Source organism: Antrostomus carolinensis, unplaced genomic scaffold (genome assembly GCF_000700745.2).
Source record: "Antrostomus carolinensis isolate BGI_N321 unplaced genomic scaffold, ASM70074v2 scaffold8106, whole genome shotgun sequence".
In the NCBI taxonomy this organism is placed as follows: Eukaryota; Metazoa; Chordata; class Aves; order Caprimulgiformes; family Caprimulgidae; genus Antrostomus; species Antrostomus carolinensis.
The window spans coordinates 2,645-19,398 of NW_010322451.1; positions in this window are offsets into that span (position 1 = coordinate 2,645).

A 16,754-nucleotide genomic window follows, 5' to 3' on the forward strand; every position below is an offset into this window, starting at 1 on the left:
GGTGTCTGCCTCCTCCTGACAGCAAAGCAGGAGTGGAAAGTTGCACGAAGGCATGAATGTAATGTAAATAAATGACTCCGACTCCGAAACAGACAAATGGACAAAAAAAAAAAAAAAAAAAAAAAAAAAGAAAGTTTTGCTCTGCACAATTTAAAATGGTGTTTGCATGGATACAACGCACCCCAGGGACGCTCCAGCCCCCGACTGGAAGCAACGTCTAGTTCACACCATCATCCCTCTTATCTGATAAGTCCCTTCGTATCAAACCTTCTATATACGAAATACAGTATAATAATAAAAAGTGCCATTTCGACATTTTTGTGTGATTAATAGGCAGTAGAGATCGTACTTTTACCGTGGAAACAAATGTAAAGGTTTTATTTAAGACATAGTTGCATGAATATTCTCATTGGATTTTTTTTTTTTTTTTTCTTTTTGAGGCGGGGGATACTTGGGAGAGATTTGCTTTTTTGATGGTGGGTTGTTTCGTTTTTCGGGGGGGGGGAGGGGGGGAAGGCTTTGACTTTGTTTTCTCTCTCTTCTTTTTCAATATACATATTCAGTATTGCCTTTCCATTTGAATGTAAAAATTAGTACCCTTTATTTCTATTATGGTAACAGTGTAAACATAAAAAAAAAAAAAAAATCCAAGGCAGTTAAGCATGACCAATTAATGTCACTCTAGTGCTTAGGCTGCAAAGTTTAATGGTAGAAAATTCTGTGCTGTTGTAAATCTTACTATAACTTGAGGAAACCAGAACTGAGGACGCAAGTGAAACTTACTAATTCTATTCGAGGATTTTATAATGGCATATTTTTTCAGTATTAAAGTGAAAATGTTTTCAACTCCGGGTCCTTACCATTTTTCTAGCATCACTTCTTGGAAGTGGGTTATTTGGATTCAGGGGACAGAGCCTCATTTCAGTGCTCTCTCTGTGTGTTTATCTCTCTCTCTCTTTCTCTCTTTCCTTCCCTTCCTCCCTCCCTTCCTCTCTCTCATTCATTCACACGCAGAGGCACAAACACCCTTCCCTCACCCCTTCCCCAACGTAAATAACACACAGAAGTTTCCTGTCTCCTCCCTTCTCCCTCCTCGCCTCCTTCTGGCTTTTTTTTTTTTTTTTTTTTTTTAAAGCTTTTTTTTTTTTTTGTGGCTTTTTTCCCAAAGAGAAAGGGATCTGTCCTGTGATTTTTTTGTTTGGGCGCCTCCTGCCGCTGCCGCCGCCTCTGCTGCACACACTGCAGATATATTAGGGATGATAGTGGGAATTTGATTTAATTGACTCTGCCTAGCTGGGTCTCATTAAGCCGGAGCCGGATTTCAGCGGTCAGCACTTCAGGCCCGCAGGCAGCTTGCCGGACTGCCGGCGAGGCGGGGCCGGCGCCTGCTGCTCCTGCTGCTGCTGCTCCTGCTGCTGCTGCTGCATGTGGGAAAACTGATTAGCGAAGGGACTTTTCCAGTCCCGCTCTGGGGAGCTGCAATCAGATATTAGATGCTGAAAAAAACCCAACAAACAAAAACCAAACAAAACTCCAAACCAAACCAAAAACCAAACCAACCCAACCCATGGCTCAGCGCTGCAGCTGGACTTCAGGCAGCTCGCGTCTGATCCCGTTCCTGTACGGGAAAGTGCAATAAGCTCAGTAAAACCTGTACAGTCGAAAGCCCCAGCAGATCACTTGTAACTCACAGCTCGAGTCCCAGTGGAGATATGGAGAATTTCAGTCACGTTGCTTTTGGCTTTCTCCAGGCAGAGAATCCTTTTAAGGAGTAAAACACCGTAAGGGACTTGCTGAACTTCAAATACGGATTCGGTTTGCTTTATAGAAAATGCCTGCCTTTGGGACAGATGAGGAGAAAACAGACATACATACACACACATTGCAATAGATATACTCTTGAACACAGGGCAGAAGCCTGATCCTAGGTGTTCATGAAGTATTAAATGTGGGGAATAGGTCATTCCTTCAGAATCTTTTACCACTGTGGAGAGGCCTGCAGTCTCCTAGAAAATACCCTGAAGTTTGCTGGTGCTCTGAAAACGGGATGTCCTGCTTAATTATACAAATTGTTCCTATTTCCAGGGTCCTTCTTTGTTCCCCCTTGCTTCTTTGTTAGACTGATTGTTCTGCCAGGACATTCTGTGTAACACAAAGTGATGGCAGTAGAGGCACTAGTTTGCCATTGTGCAATCTACGAAATTGAGAAGAAAATGCATTTACATATGAGCCAGTATTTCCATCCTCAGGAGGCCATCAACTTTAGCTCAGGCATAGTACAAAAAAAAAATTAAGAATAAGTCAGTGCACCCCTGGATGACTACCTAAATCTTGCTGCCTTCTCCATGATATTGTGGTAATAAAATTGAAGAACCGAGACCATAAAAGATACATCTCATGTGAAAAAATCATAGTTAACTTTAGAAGCACTGTTCTGGAAGTTAAGATAAAAGAAACAGTACATTAAAGATGTCAAATCATGGACTGAGATCGGATATGCATTAATTCCGGAGAATATAATGCTAAATATATGTCATTTTGATTTGTCATCTTTGAGAAGTAGCAAAAAATGATAACTTTGTTTATTTACTTTCCTTAAAGTGCTAGTTCGTTGGCACAACTAAACAGAAATATTAGTTCAACTGAAGTGTTGAAGATATGCATTTATTATCCTGTTTCTAGATTGAGGTTTGGGGAGAAATATGAACCTTTCTCTTTCTTTGTCATTTTCTGATTTTAACACTCACACGATTCTTTCTTCCATCCTGTAGACACTTGCCCTTAAGACACATAGATCACCTAACTCTCTGAGATGATATAACAATTACCAGACTTTGAATTATGTTTATCTTATTTGCCTGCTTAGCATTTCCAAGGTTATTTTTATCAAAACAAAACACTCAAACAAAGACCAAAAAAAAAAAAAAAAAAAAAAAAAGAGAGAGAAAGAAAAGGGATGATTGAGGATGTATTGAAGGAGAGTTAAGTGCAAATATGTTAACAACAATAACAAAATAATTAAATGTTTTATTCATTTTGATAAAGCCTAACTGTCATGATAATACTTCTAACATTGGAAAGCTATATAATGTCCATGTTGTGTCAAAACACATGCAATTTTTTCTGCTTACTTAAAAAGAATCTTGTAGCTTCAGGCATAACATATATCACATTAAGTTACTTCTTATTGCCTCTTGATCACCATAGTTAAGAGATTTCTGTTGTTTCAGAAAGGACAGGAAAGAAGCAAATATCTTGTTTAGTTATTAAAGAAAAAAAAAAAGGTTTATATTTTTCTGCAAACACTTTAACGAAGAAGAGTCTAGAATTTAAACTGTTGCCATAGAAATATATGCCTGTATGCAGGGTAGACTCTTGCATGCCATTGCAGAAGACTAAATGTAACTCTAGGAGCAATCTGATAAAATTTCAAAATAATACCCATAGGTGATAGGTATCATTTGAGCAGAAGTATACCATTGGAACTGTACAAGAATGTGCTATTGGTAAATTGTGTTGCTTTGCTAAATTTATTGGTTGTGTCAGGTTATTTTATAACTTGAGTGCAGTTGCATTGAAAAGATACTGTTTCAGATCTGCTTGCAAACTAAGGTCATGTAAACTTATTTTTTTAATCAAAAGCAGGGTCAGATTTTATCTGATGGAGAAGAAAAGGCTTTGTATATTACTCTTTACTCGGGTAGAACAGCCATTAACTACAAAAGGAACATTTCACACTTTCTTACACTGATGGCAGAACTCTTGAGGGTGAAAGGGCAGCAAGAAGCTGCAAAATATTCCTCCTTCCCAACACAATATTCTCTGGTTTCCATTACCCATGAGAAGTTTTGAAGGTCTTCCAAATATGAAAGTCAGCAAAAGACAAATAGCTCTTAATAAAGGGGCAACCTCTTTCTCTTTGTATTTTTCTGGGTGGCTTGTTCAGTTGCAAAACAAAGCAGGATTTTATTGGAGAGTTTAGTGTAATGGTTTATACTATCTGGATCAGTCAAAGTGGGTTTGGCTGAATTTTTATTCATGTGTGATTGAAAGTGAGCATTCTTAGATGATTATGGACTTCAGCAAGTAAATCCTTTTGTATTTAGAAGAGTTTCTGTAGGTATATACATGAGGTAGGACCATTTCTGTAGTTTAGTCTTATTCCATGTGCTTGTACAGTTCAAATTTCTAGAAATTCTTTGTGATTTATGGTACAGAAATATCCAGGCAATGGGCAGGAATTCTGAGCTGGCTGCTGCATAAGTACCTTTTTTGTTATTTGGGAACAAGTCAGAAAGTGAAGAACTAATGCTTCGTGCTGGTAAGCTATGATTGCCCTAAAATCAACCAGATATTTGTATAATCTTTTAAAAATGTATAATCTGTTTAAACTGTATTAAGAGTATGGACATGGCCAATCAAAATCACAAGAATCTTTTTTACTGTCCTCAGCTTTTCCCAGACAGAGGAATATTATTACTGGAAAAAAACGCAGGTTGAAAAACATTGCAAGTATTGTGTTATATTACACTACATTCATTATGATTATGTTTAGCAATGGTACCTTAATGGGTTAACTTGTAACAGAAGATGATATTCAACATAATCGTCTGAGAGTTTCAGAAACTTTTATGATATTCCCTTATAGGTAGAGAAATATAAATGAGATCCATCAGTATTATTTCTCCAAGATTAATTACCAGGTCAATTGACATATTGTTGTGCTGAATGGTTTCATTTAGCAGCTAAAGTTTCTGAATAATTTTCTGTATATACTTCTTAAATGCATTCTTCAGTTATGTGAGAGAGGAATAGAGTCAGCAGAAATTCCCCTGAAGGAAAGAGCAGTCTCCTGCATCAAACACTTGAAGGCTAAAACTGCAAATTCATAGCAAGGAAAGAATGGACAGAAACAGCCCATTGTAGAAGACTCTGAATTGACTCTAAGTGAATGACTGCTCTAAGTGCTACTGTTTTAGTTGTATCTGTGGCACGAAGTGCTCTAGCATTTGCCCAGTAGAAATATCGGTGCCATCAAAACTCCTTCTCCATCATTCTCCCTTTCCGTTAGGTAGCAAGACTGACCCCCGCCCCTCCCCCCAAATAGCTTTTAACTAAGCCAGTGGAACAAGTTCTCTTAGCTATTATTGATTTATATTGATATAATGACTGTTCAGACAGACCCCTCAAGTTTTGTTCTCAAAGCATTTCTAAGGAGGGGTTGTCATGCTTGGTTTGTGTTACTTTATCATTCCTGAATCAGCTGCAACTCTCTTACAAAAGGGAAGTTTAGCAAAGAAGATGCATTAATGTGTGACTTGAGGGGGAAAAAATAAAAGGAAGATAATGGTTCTTCTTTTTTTTTTTTTTTTTTTTCCCTTTAAATGAGAATTCAAATAGTAAAGATGGGCTGGAAAGCCGCAATGAAAACTTTGGAGACCAGTGGAAAATGTAATGCAAAACAGCTATGAAGAAACTAAGAAGCAGTCTAGTGGGAAAAAAAAAAAAATAGGGAATGTCATTCATTTTCTGGACCATTATGTAACTTAGAGTGTAAGTGATATTTTTCTCACCTAGCTTGATGGACTTGAATGAGTTGCCCTAGTACAAGCCAGTAGTGTCCTAGGAGGTGTCCTGGAGTATCTGAGATGTGTGCATGAGGCTGGTAGATACAGAATAAGGACTAAGGCACACTCATATATTTCTGGAGTGGCAGATAGAGCCTATGTGGAATACATTAGGGCATCTGAAATAAGAGTAGACAATCATGTGGGGACAACTGAATCAAACTTTGGACCTACACTGAGAGGTTGGTGTTGGTGACTTGGTTCACCTGGTCCACATAAATAAATTGAATTAACTTGTGTGATAGTTTAACTTAGCTGGCAGCCAAACAAGACACAGCCACTTGCAGCAGCCCCCCACCCCCTTCTCCCCCCACCCAGGGAACTGGGGAGAGAACTGGAGGGGTAGAGGTCAGGAGACTTGCAGGTTGATATAAGAACAATTTAATAATTAGAGTAAAAATAAAATTAAAATAATAAGAATACTAAGAGTAATAATGATAACAACTATATATATCTAATGAGTGATGCACAGTACAATTGCTTACCACCCGCTGATAACTATCCTGGAGGAGTGAAAAGGAACCCTGATTCCGAAATTGCAATCCAGGAAAAGCAAACCTGAGCAATTACTGAGAGAATACCCCCGCTTTCTGGTCAGCCCTGGTTAATATACTGAATATGACATAATTTGTTATGGAATATCTTATTGGCATAGCCAACTGTCAATTCTGGATTATACTAACTACTACACTTTTCTTCTCCACTCCCCCCTTCCAGTCCTCTGTTCTTGGAAACTGCCCAAGCACAGTGTCCTTGTAGTTATCAACATTGTTCTCATAACAATCCTCACTGAAACCGAAACACAGGGCTTTCTAACTACTAAGAAGAAACTTAACCCTATCCTAGTAAAAACCAGGACAACTTGGTACGTCAGCTGTCTCCATTGTGCTTACAGAAATGACTCAAGGCTGATAGGACGCATGGTCAGCTGATGCCCAGGCGAGGTACTTTAAGATACCACAAATGGCACTGTAAGTCTATGAATGGGCAGAGGACTTGAATCCTAAGTGTAACTCAGTTATATACACCTGCACTGCAGACAATTAAATGCACAAGAACTACATCAAACCCCTGAAATTATACTAAAAAAAACCCACCAGAGACAGTTAGGTGAGACATGACAACTAATATTTAAAGGATGACTGGTAATTTTTAGGGGGTATCAGTTAGGTCAGATGTATCCCACACACTTTTTCTGCCTGTTTTCCTAACTTAGATTTTATTTCTGGTTGGTTTAATTCTGTTTTGCTTTCTTTTGGTTTGGTTTTGTTTTGGTGTTTTGCTTTTGTTTGTTGGTTGGTTGGGGTTTTTTTTTTTTCAAATTTATAGATCTTTGACCTGGGGATTGCATCCGAATGGTTGCTTTGGATGGGACTCCTATTTTAGCCAGTGTCTTTAGATTTTTCTGTAGTACATATTAACTATCATAGAAACATCATAAAGTAATAGAAGACTCAGGAAACAAAAATGTAACAACAAAAATAATCCTGTCACTTATTGCTGCTACCATAATAGTAAATAACTGGTTCTTGGGTCAAGCCTGAAATACAAATGAGGAATAAAATACTCCAGGGTTGTAGTCTTTATTGAAGAGATTAAGATGATCACAGTGAGAGATAAATGCTAGCAATGGATGAGAAAAAATCTGCTTTGTGAAAAGAAAGTGCCAAACTGTAAGTGGTTTTTCACAGGAGGATTGAAAAGGGAAAAATATAATTTAATTATGGACACACAGTAGCAACCTATTCACATGAGATATATTAAAGGGAAGACAGATGGTAGGAAAGATTTAAGTGCAGGATGTAGAATATGTGGCTAGACCCCAGAGACTATTAGTCATATTGTAAGTGGATGTATCAAGTTGCTCAGGATAAATATGGCACAAGGTTGGCAATATTGTGCACTTGGTTCTCTGTAAGCAATATGGGCTTTTAGACAGAAGTGTCAGAACTTAGATTGGGTACAAATGGAGAGAATGAAAGCATAAAAACAGTATATTTTTTTCCACTGTTACAGTACAGTAAACAAATCCATTACTGTGGTTGTAGATTATTTTATCAGGTGTCTTTATTGTAGAAATTTCTCTGGTTTAGATAAATTTGTAAGAAAATATTGATAAACAGGACGTACTCAAAATATAAGCATAGTACTAATTCTCAGGCATGTGGTAAAGATAATGGTAATTTAAAAATAAGTGTGTGAATGAAAAGATGATCCTTTCCTGGAAACATTTTTCAAAAAGCTAGGTCAATGGGTGCCTCTAAACCACTAAAGTAGAAAAAAATTTCTACATTTTTAGGTGCATTTGCATTGTTGCAATAATCTTAGATCCCTATCAGAAAATGTATCCTACTCTATTATGTGTGGAAGAGAAAAATAATATTAATAGCAGTAAAAATAATGTTACCTTTCATATTTAAGGGTTTTCTGTTTTCTGTACTTCCCATAGTGAATTAAGATGCATATATCCTATAGGGAGAAAAATGCCCAAACCTATTTTCTCTCTCTCTCTCTGTTTTTTGGGTTTGCTTATTTTTTTTTTTTTTCCCCTTTGACTTTTTTTGTGCTTTAATTTAGATATACATAATTTGGAATGTAAGAACATGATGCACAGTGTAAGAATGAACAAGAGAAATGGACTAAATAAAGGTGCTGCAGATTTGCTGAAATTATTCAGGAAGAAGAACTGCAGGTCTGAACAGCAGAGTGAAAGATGTTACTGGCACTGGCTAAAGGTGGCCATGGGAACAGGAAGCACGTATGTTTTTGAAAGGTTTTTCTATGACTGTGCTGCTATTAGTGAAAGATGATCTTTACTAACTAAAATTTTAGTATAAGACAATAGTCCTCTGGAACTCAATAAATGAGAAAATATATTTAGGATAATGATTAGATTGTTGATTTGGGCCTTATAATAAGACAGTATTGAAATTAAGCTGAGAAGGAAGTGGTTCTTACTACAGATTCACAAATTGCTGTCTGTCCAAACTTATTAGCTCAGTTGCAGACATGTATATTAAATTAGACCCATTTGTGCTTTGAACAAATTAATGGTATTCCTAAATTCCAATCTGAATAATAAATGTAAGGATTCTTAACCTCATTTTGTATTGTACCTGAGCATGTCCATTATGTTATATGGACGACATTAGGAATGAAATAAAAGTGAAGAAAAAATGTTCCTAATAAGGTTTAAAAATACATTGCACATTTTAAAGGATCAGTTCTGGCTACTAGTGTTCCATCATTAAAAGAGTACTGGTCAGATAACGTTGCAATATGGTTCATTTTCATGGATTTTATCAGTGCAGTCATTTATTTGAAAGCAATGAATTTCTGGTTATGAAGCAACAAGCTTATGATAAAGGCATTTAGTAAAGAATGTTAAATTTAAGATAATTGCTATAGAAGGGTTCATAGTACTAGTATTAATGGAGCCTTAATCATATCTAGCATGATACAGAAAGCAAATGGAAATTATCAACATATATGTTTCATCAGAATATATATTTTTTAGACTGAATTCCATGCACAGATAAGTTTCTGTAGTTTTCTCAGAATTAACACTTTTTTCCAAATGTTGGTGTTTACTAAATTAAAAAAAACAAACAAAAAAACCCAAAAAAAACCCCAAACAATTATTCCTGTAGAGAGAAGAAAGTCAGTTGCAAAGCCTTGGTCTGGCTGGTTTGATGAGGAATCAATCTTAATTGTTCATGCAGGACCAAATTGTCAAACAGGAATGAAAGAAAGAAAATTTAGAAAGCATAACCATGTGACATAGATCCTTTTGCATTGGACTGAGTGGCCCATACCTCTCTGGCTGGAATGAGATCCTTTATCCTGCTAAATTAATGAAGCTAGAACCTGAGTAAACTGAAGCATTGGAGCATCCGTAATAGATAACCCATAATGGAGAATCCCCACTGAATAACTTTTATATCAGAACCTAACTCTTTTTTGGAGTTCTCCACTAACTCTGTCCAGGACAAAATTGCTACAGAGGGGACTAGCCCTTGGCAATGTGAACATCAGCCAATTTGTACTTGGATTTTGAACCTAGGATTTAGTACCACATCTTGCTCATTTACAAGTGTTTATATGCACAGTGTATCTCCTGTGGGCTCTGTATTTGGCTCAGAGATTCACTAATGAGTTTAAAAGTTGTGGGTTTTTGTTGTTGTGGTTTTTCACCCTCCCCTTCCTGCTTGCTAGGATTTGATTATGTAATTCCTTCTCAGAAATCCTGTTGGATATCTGTAACCACCTTTAGTGTCCCTGCCTTTGACTTTGACTGACATTGCCTGACTGAACAAGCAGCTAAGAATATATCAATGAGAATTATTATTTTTTTTAAATTAAAACACTAAATATAGGAATTATTTTTGTTTATCATGTGGGCTAATATTTTGTATTAAAACTAGTAGAATGGGTTAGCAGGATTTATTTAAATTGCTGTATTTATGACAAATGGCATTTGTGTATAATCCCACTCTCTTTGAACTCAGAGTAAACATTTGGGACTGTATTATAAAAAGAGTTTAAATATTGTTTGAGTTGCACACACTTAGCCAGTCTTTAAGGCATTGTAGAGTACCTTAGATACCTGCACAGGCTTAACACAATTTGTTTTCTGGACTAGCAGCTGGAGTCCAGGCAAGATGCTTTAGCATACCTTAAGTGTTATGGATGATTATGTTAAAGCATCTTAAGTGTTCCCTGGCTGAAATGTAACAGCTGTATTGTGAGCGCATGAATTTAGACATCTCAGTTTGTAACTGAATTTCAGTTTCTAAGGTTGGGTGAGCTAAATCACAACTAAGCTATTTAACTTCTATATTGCTAAAGTTAAGTGTGATGAATCTCACACTTACGAATAACCATCCTCAGGATGGAACTTTCAATTAAAAATAAGAATACCCATGTATAGGAAGGCAGCCAAAGAGTATTCTTCAAATATTTTTTTCTTTGTCAAATCACTATTTCTTAAAAGAAAACCAAAATATTACAGATAATGCATACAACTGATTATCTTTGGTGATGTTTGTTGTAACATTAGAACACAAACAGATATATATTTGCTCGTAAATTTTTTACACTGTATTAATATTTAATGTTATATTACTTCATATCAGAAAATAAGCTAATATTCTAGTAAAATGAAAAAAGCATGAAGAGGTTTTTGTTTGTTTTGTTTTGTTTTCCCCCAAGAATGTCCCTCTGTTGGCTCCAGAAGAACATCCTTAATTTAGTACAATACAAATGGGATCAAAATAAGACAAAAAATATCAGCTAACTTACTTTCATTATATTATAGTATGCTTAATTATGAAATAGTTAAATAATAATTGATGTAATACTGGCCCCAATAAGCAGAGTAAAATTTTGCTCATTTTACTAAAGTCAGCTCAGTTAAAAAAAACACCCCCCCCAAAAAAAAACCCAAACAAACCAGTAAATAAAGGTGAAAGGTGAAAAAAACTAAGCCCAACTCCCTCTTAGAAAAGTAGACTTAATATTTAATTTAGTAGTGACTGCAAGTTATAAGCCATGGACTTTGCAGTAGTATCTGAGTTTGTAGAATGAGTATAATTCTAGGTAGAATCCATAAAGAACACAGATCAATATAACCACAATTGACACTAACTGACAAGCCAAATTGACAGTATTAGAGCAGAGGCCAAGAAACCAGATATTAAATCTTTTTTTTTTTTTTTTCCTTCTCTCTCTATGTTGCACTGATTCTGACAAAAGACCTAAACTTCCTGAAAACATAGATTATAGATTATATGCATCAGAATAAAAAATGTGGTTATTAAGAATTTTTCATTGTTAAGTTCTGAAACTGAGTTTTGGTACACCCTTTTTGCTGAATTTCTCACATCTGTAGCATAAAGGCCTCCTGCTGAGCAAGGAACTTTCGGCTTTCTGCACAGTCAAAGGAGAAAAATGGGAACTTCTAAGGTTCACGTGACATTTTTGGATGCCAAGAAGTATAGAAGTTTGAGAATATCTCAGGGATATTAAAAACACAAATGAAAATATGAAAATACATGGAAGTAGTTTCCTCACTCAGGAAGAGCTCATATATGCAGAAATGTCATGTCAACTCCAAAGAAAACATGCTCATGACTGATCATGAAAGTATTCTTTTCCTCTTTCCATGCATCCATGTGCTATTTATTGCACCAGATTGCATACTGTTGCACAAAAGTCTATGGTGAAGAGAAGTTTGAACATTCCTCTTGAAATTAACTTTGAAGTTATGAGAAAGATTAGTGGCCATCTTGGCAGACTTAAGCACAAATTATTAAGATGGAGGAGTCAAAACTAATAAAAAAGTTCCCTTGCATGGTTCAGAAACAAATTGTAAAATCCATTTCTAAGTTAAAATCACTAGAAATATCTTTGGATTTATAGTAATTGACTATATGACCTATTATCTTCAGCCAGATTTAAAAGATTACAAGAAATAAAGTTAAAATGAGAATGAATTGGCCTAAGATACTTAGCTTCAGAAACATGCTTTTGAATAAAGTAAAAGTTGTCATCTGCCTTCTGTCTCAAGGCTGTACAACATAACCAACATATATAATTCATAGAAAATTATTTGGAAAAAAAAAAATCAACTCCTCAAAAGTCTGCACTCAAATAGAATTTTCATTTGAAGATAAGTCTGAGAAGGCTGAAGTAGAATGAGGAATTTCATGCTGGATTTTTCACTACATTAGGTAGCCTGTGTGTGACAAACAAAAACAGCTCAAGTTTTCATTCCTAATTGATTCCTTGCAAATTATGCATATGAACATAGTTCTGTAAGCAAGTTTTAATTATTTTTCATGTTAATATAATACTTCAAACCAGATATTGTACATGACTATTATATTCATCATCACACTATCTTGCTCATCAGATTCAATGTGTTATTAAAATTTTCACTGAATTGCCCTACAGAATGGTAGAACAGTTTCAGTTCATTAATTTTTCTCTGATTTCTCCATCTATCAAAGTAAAGTTTAAAGCTTGAATTCTATCATAATTTGCGTACCAAGCTATTTGTAAATGACTGGGTAGATCCTGGTGCAGCTTTTAAAATCGAGTGTTATATTTTTATCAGTTTCCCAGTATTTTGAAAGAGTCACATGGAAAATCAATTGCAACACTTACTTAGATAAGTCTTCAAAAATATGAAAGACAACTTTTGCCTTGTCAGTTCAACAGACATCATGATAATAATGCATTAATGTAAAACCTGAGAGCTGCTTTACCAAATAGGAATCTTTGTTTTGTACTCAAGGTTTGAGCTGTTTTTGAACTTCCAGAATGTATGTATAAGCAAAGCTAATTCAAAAGCAGTCTCACTTCTGCACATCTCTATTTTGATAGTGTATAAGAGAAAAGCAGCTCAAATAAATACAGAATTTCAATTCAAAAGCAGGAATAAGGTTAATAATATAATGGAGAAAGGTAAATAAATGGTATTGTATTTAAGTTAACAACAAAACAAATCAAAACAAAACAAAAAAACCTCACCACTTTGTAAATAACTAGACAGATGGAACAGGATATAACTTCTTTCATAACCACTTTATTCCTACTGATCTTTACATAAGAATGTTGTTAACATGTCTTTAGTATATCACACACCCACCCACATACAAAATATGATAAGCTGATTTTACTTTGGTGTATAGTTCTGCAAACTGGCATTCCAATCAAGGAGTGTGAGACTCTCTAATAGTAGAATTAACTCATGCCTATTTATGGTATTTTACATTATTGCAAAAATCAGCATAAATGTCTAATAAAAGTTAATACTCTGTTTGCTTGGCCGTATAAATACTATAGTCCTATATTCATTGCACATTCAAAAATTCTATGCATTCAGTGCAAGTGATGCAGTAATGATGGGCAAATCTTTGACCAATAGATTCAGCTCTTAGTTAAGTCCTAGTATTGAATTATATTAATAAAATATCTAGAGCATATTTGAATTGGAGCTGTTGCAGTTATGAATATTCTAGTTAGTGAAGGGGTGTGTTCATCAGAAACCTGATTACTTCTTCTTTTGGGAACTGAATAACTATATACACGGAAGAAATCTTGTTCATGTTGATGTCAGAAGCGTGGAATAAAGCAAGTATAATTAGGACCTTAACGTGTGTGCCTAGCACCATTTAAGAAACCTTAGGGTAGCTGAGAAATACATATAATGACGGCAGATGTGACACAGGACTTATGAGAACTTAATATCCTTCTGGAGAGAAAGCCGGAGACCAGATATCATGTTCTAGGACACCTAAAAGGTCACTGACACCTATGTTAAAGCACTTGAATGAGAAGGACACACTGACACTAGTATCATTTGGTTCAAGATTCTCATCTTAAGTCCCTGAATCTAAAGGCAGGGACTGGGGGAAAAAAATGCTTCCCATCATAGAAGGTCCGGTTCGAGACCACCTAAGGAATATGTCTGTATAGAAGTTCATGGGATCTGATGAGATGCATCCCGGAGTCCTGAGAGAATTGGCTGATGTAGTTGCCAAGACACTCTCCATTATATTCCAAAAGTCATGGCAGTTGGGTAAAGTCTCCAGTGACTGGAAAAATGGAAACTTTGCACCCATTTTTAAAAAGGGTAGAAAGGATAACTCGGAATTATTGACCAGTCAGCATAATCTCTATGCCTGCTGAGATCATGAAGCACATCTTCCTGGAAGCTGTGTCGAAACATATGGAAGACAGGGAGGTGATTAGAGACAGTCAACATGACTTCACCAAGGGCAAATTGTGCTTGACCAACATAGTGGTCTTCTGTGATAGTGTGACTTTATCAGTGAATACTGAGCTACTGTTGTCATCTGCCTGGATTTCTGTAAAATCTTTGATATAGTCCCCTATAACATCCTTGCCACTACCTTGGAGAGGTGTCAGTTTGACAGAATGGCTAAGATGGATAAGGAGTTGGCTAGATGACAATGTCCAAAGAGTTACAGTCAATGGCTCAATGTCCAAGTGGAAACCAGTAACAAGCAGTGTCCCTCAAGGGTCCATACTAGGGCAAGTACTATTTACTGTCTTCAACAATGACATAGACTGTGCGACTGAGTGCACTCTCAGTAAGTTTGCAGATGACACCAAGCTGGGTGGTGCAATTTGTAATCTTGAGGGAAGGCTGTGATCCAGAGAGACCTTGAGGAATTGACTCATACAAATCTCATGAAAGATGACCCTGACCATGGCAGGGAAGTTGGATTAATGATCTTTAAAGGTCCCTTCCAACCGAAAACATTCTATTCTGTGACTGTATGATTCTAAGGTTACTACCCAGGTCTTTTCTTAATCTTTCAAAAAGTTGTAATTCTATTCTTTCTCATGATTAAGCTTTTATTTGCAGGTAAACTGCACACAGGAATTTTCTTTTCACCTCATATAATGTAAATTATATATGAATTTCAAATACCTTCTTCATTCGTCTCTTATAACTGATCATAGAACAGGAGCTTTATTTTGAAAGCTTTAAGGAAGGTAACAGAATCAATCTCTGTTAACCTATCGAGGCATATCTTTTTACAAAAATGTAAAAACAAATAGCATTAATTAAAGCAAAATGCTTCTGGTTCTACAACCAAAGTAGAGGACTGAGATCTCAAAAATATTCAGATTCTTCCTTTACGAAACATACAGACTAACTAGAGAAAATATTTGTTAGAAGTAGAAGTGTATGTAGTTCTAAAATTTATCATGAGGGGTTAGTATAAGTGAAACCCAGTTTAGACTCTAGCTAATCTTTTTAATCTCTTGGACTGGGTTCATATCAAATAAATGATGGTACTTATCAGAGGTACCTAAACTAAGAATCAAACAGTTAATAGCTATTTCTGTGGCTGATAAGAGACCAAGAGAGGTATTGCCAAAGGCTGATTTTACTTGAGTTGAGATTTTAAGTAAGTAGAAGGGCCTGAGATTAGCCTGGGTGAATAGATGATTTGCTATTTAAAAGCTTAGAATTTTCTGTTTAATTACTTTGTTGTTGTTGTTGTTGTTGTTGTTTTTCTTTTGGAAATACCATCTTGTTTTACCCTCACTGAAACATGTATGTGTAGGATTAAATTCTTGTTAGGGTTGACTCACAAATATACATCTAAAAGCAAAACATTAAGTGCTCAGGTTTGAAAGAGTTGGCTTTTTGCTTTCAGTGTTACCTATATCAGACTTGTAATGTATTTTTCTCTGACTGAAGGAACTCTTTTACCTTTTATTAAAATCGTACCTAATATTCTTAGTGAATTATTGTTTATACTAAATATTTTTTCAAGCTGGTATATTTTTTATATTCAGTTGAAGTACATCCGCACTTTTATTTCAAGATCCTTCTAATTTATTAGATGGATTTGACATGTTTAAGTGCAATACAACTTAGGTCTTACATATTTTTCTGTGTGTTTGTAATGCACGTAACAGTTCTTAATATTTTTATACTCTGCTTTGTCTGTTTTGGGATAGGTGTAAATGTACGCATAGGATAGCTAGAGATATAAAATCTCATAGTACTTCTTTTCGAAATGTGCAGAAACTATCTCAGACAGAAAAGAAAGTCTATCTAAATTTCACTAAAGTTATTAAAACCTTTCATACCCAAATCTTGAAAGACAGGTTCCGTGCTTATTCTGAATACTTTCACAGTCATTTCAGTTGTAAAATGTGAGACATTTCAGATTGTACAGTGTTGACTTTTCCTGAAGAGGTGAATGAAAATTCTTCTTTTAAAAAACTATTTAAATATGAGCTGGCAAAAACCTATATCTCATTCATTCATTCATTCATCCTGAAATATGACAGGTCTATCAGAGTGAAGGGGAATATGGGTAAAATATAGCATACACTACTGTGTGTGGGCTCATGAAACAATCCCAAATAAGTTACCTTTTCTGTGTAAGAGTTCCTGGACAAGAGAGAAAAGACAGGCCTAACTACCTATGCATCCTGCTTCCAAGATATTTGATCAAAGTAAACTCACCTATGAATGTTGCTCCTGAGGCTTAAACACCTTCTAGTTGTACTTGTGATAGTTTCACTAGGCTAAACCTTGGCTAGCAGCCAACACAGCTGTTCACCCACTTCCCC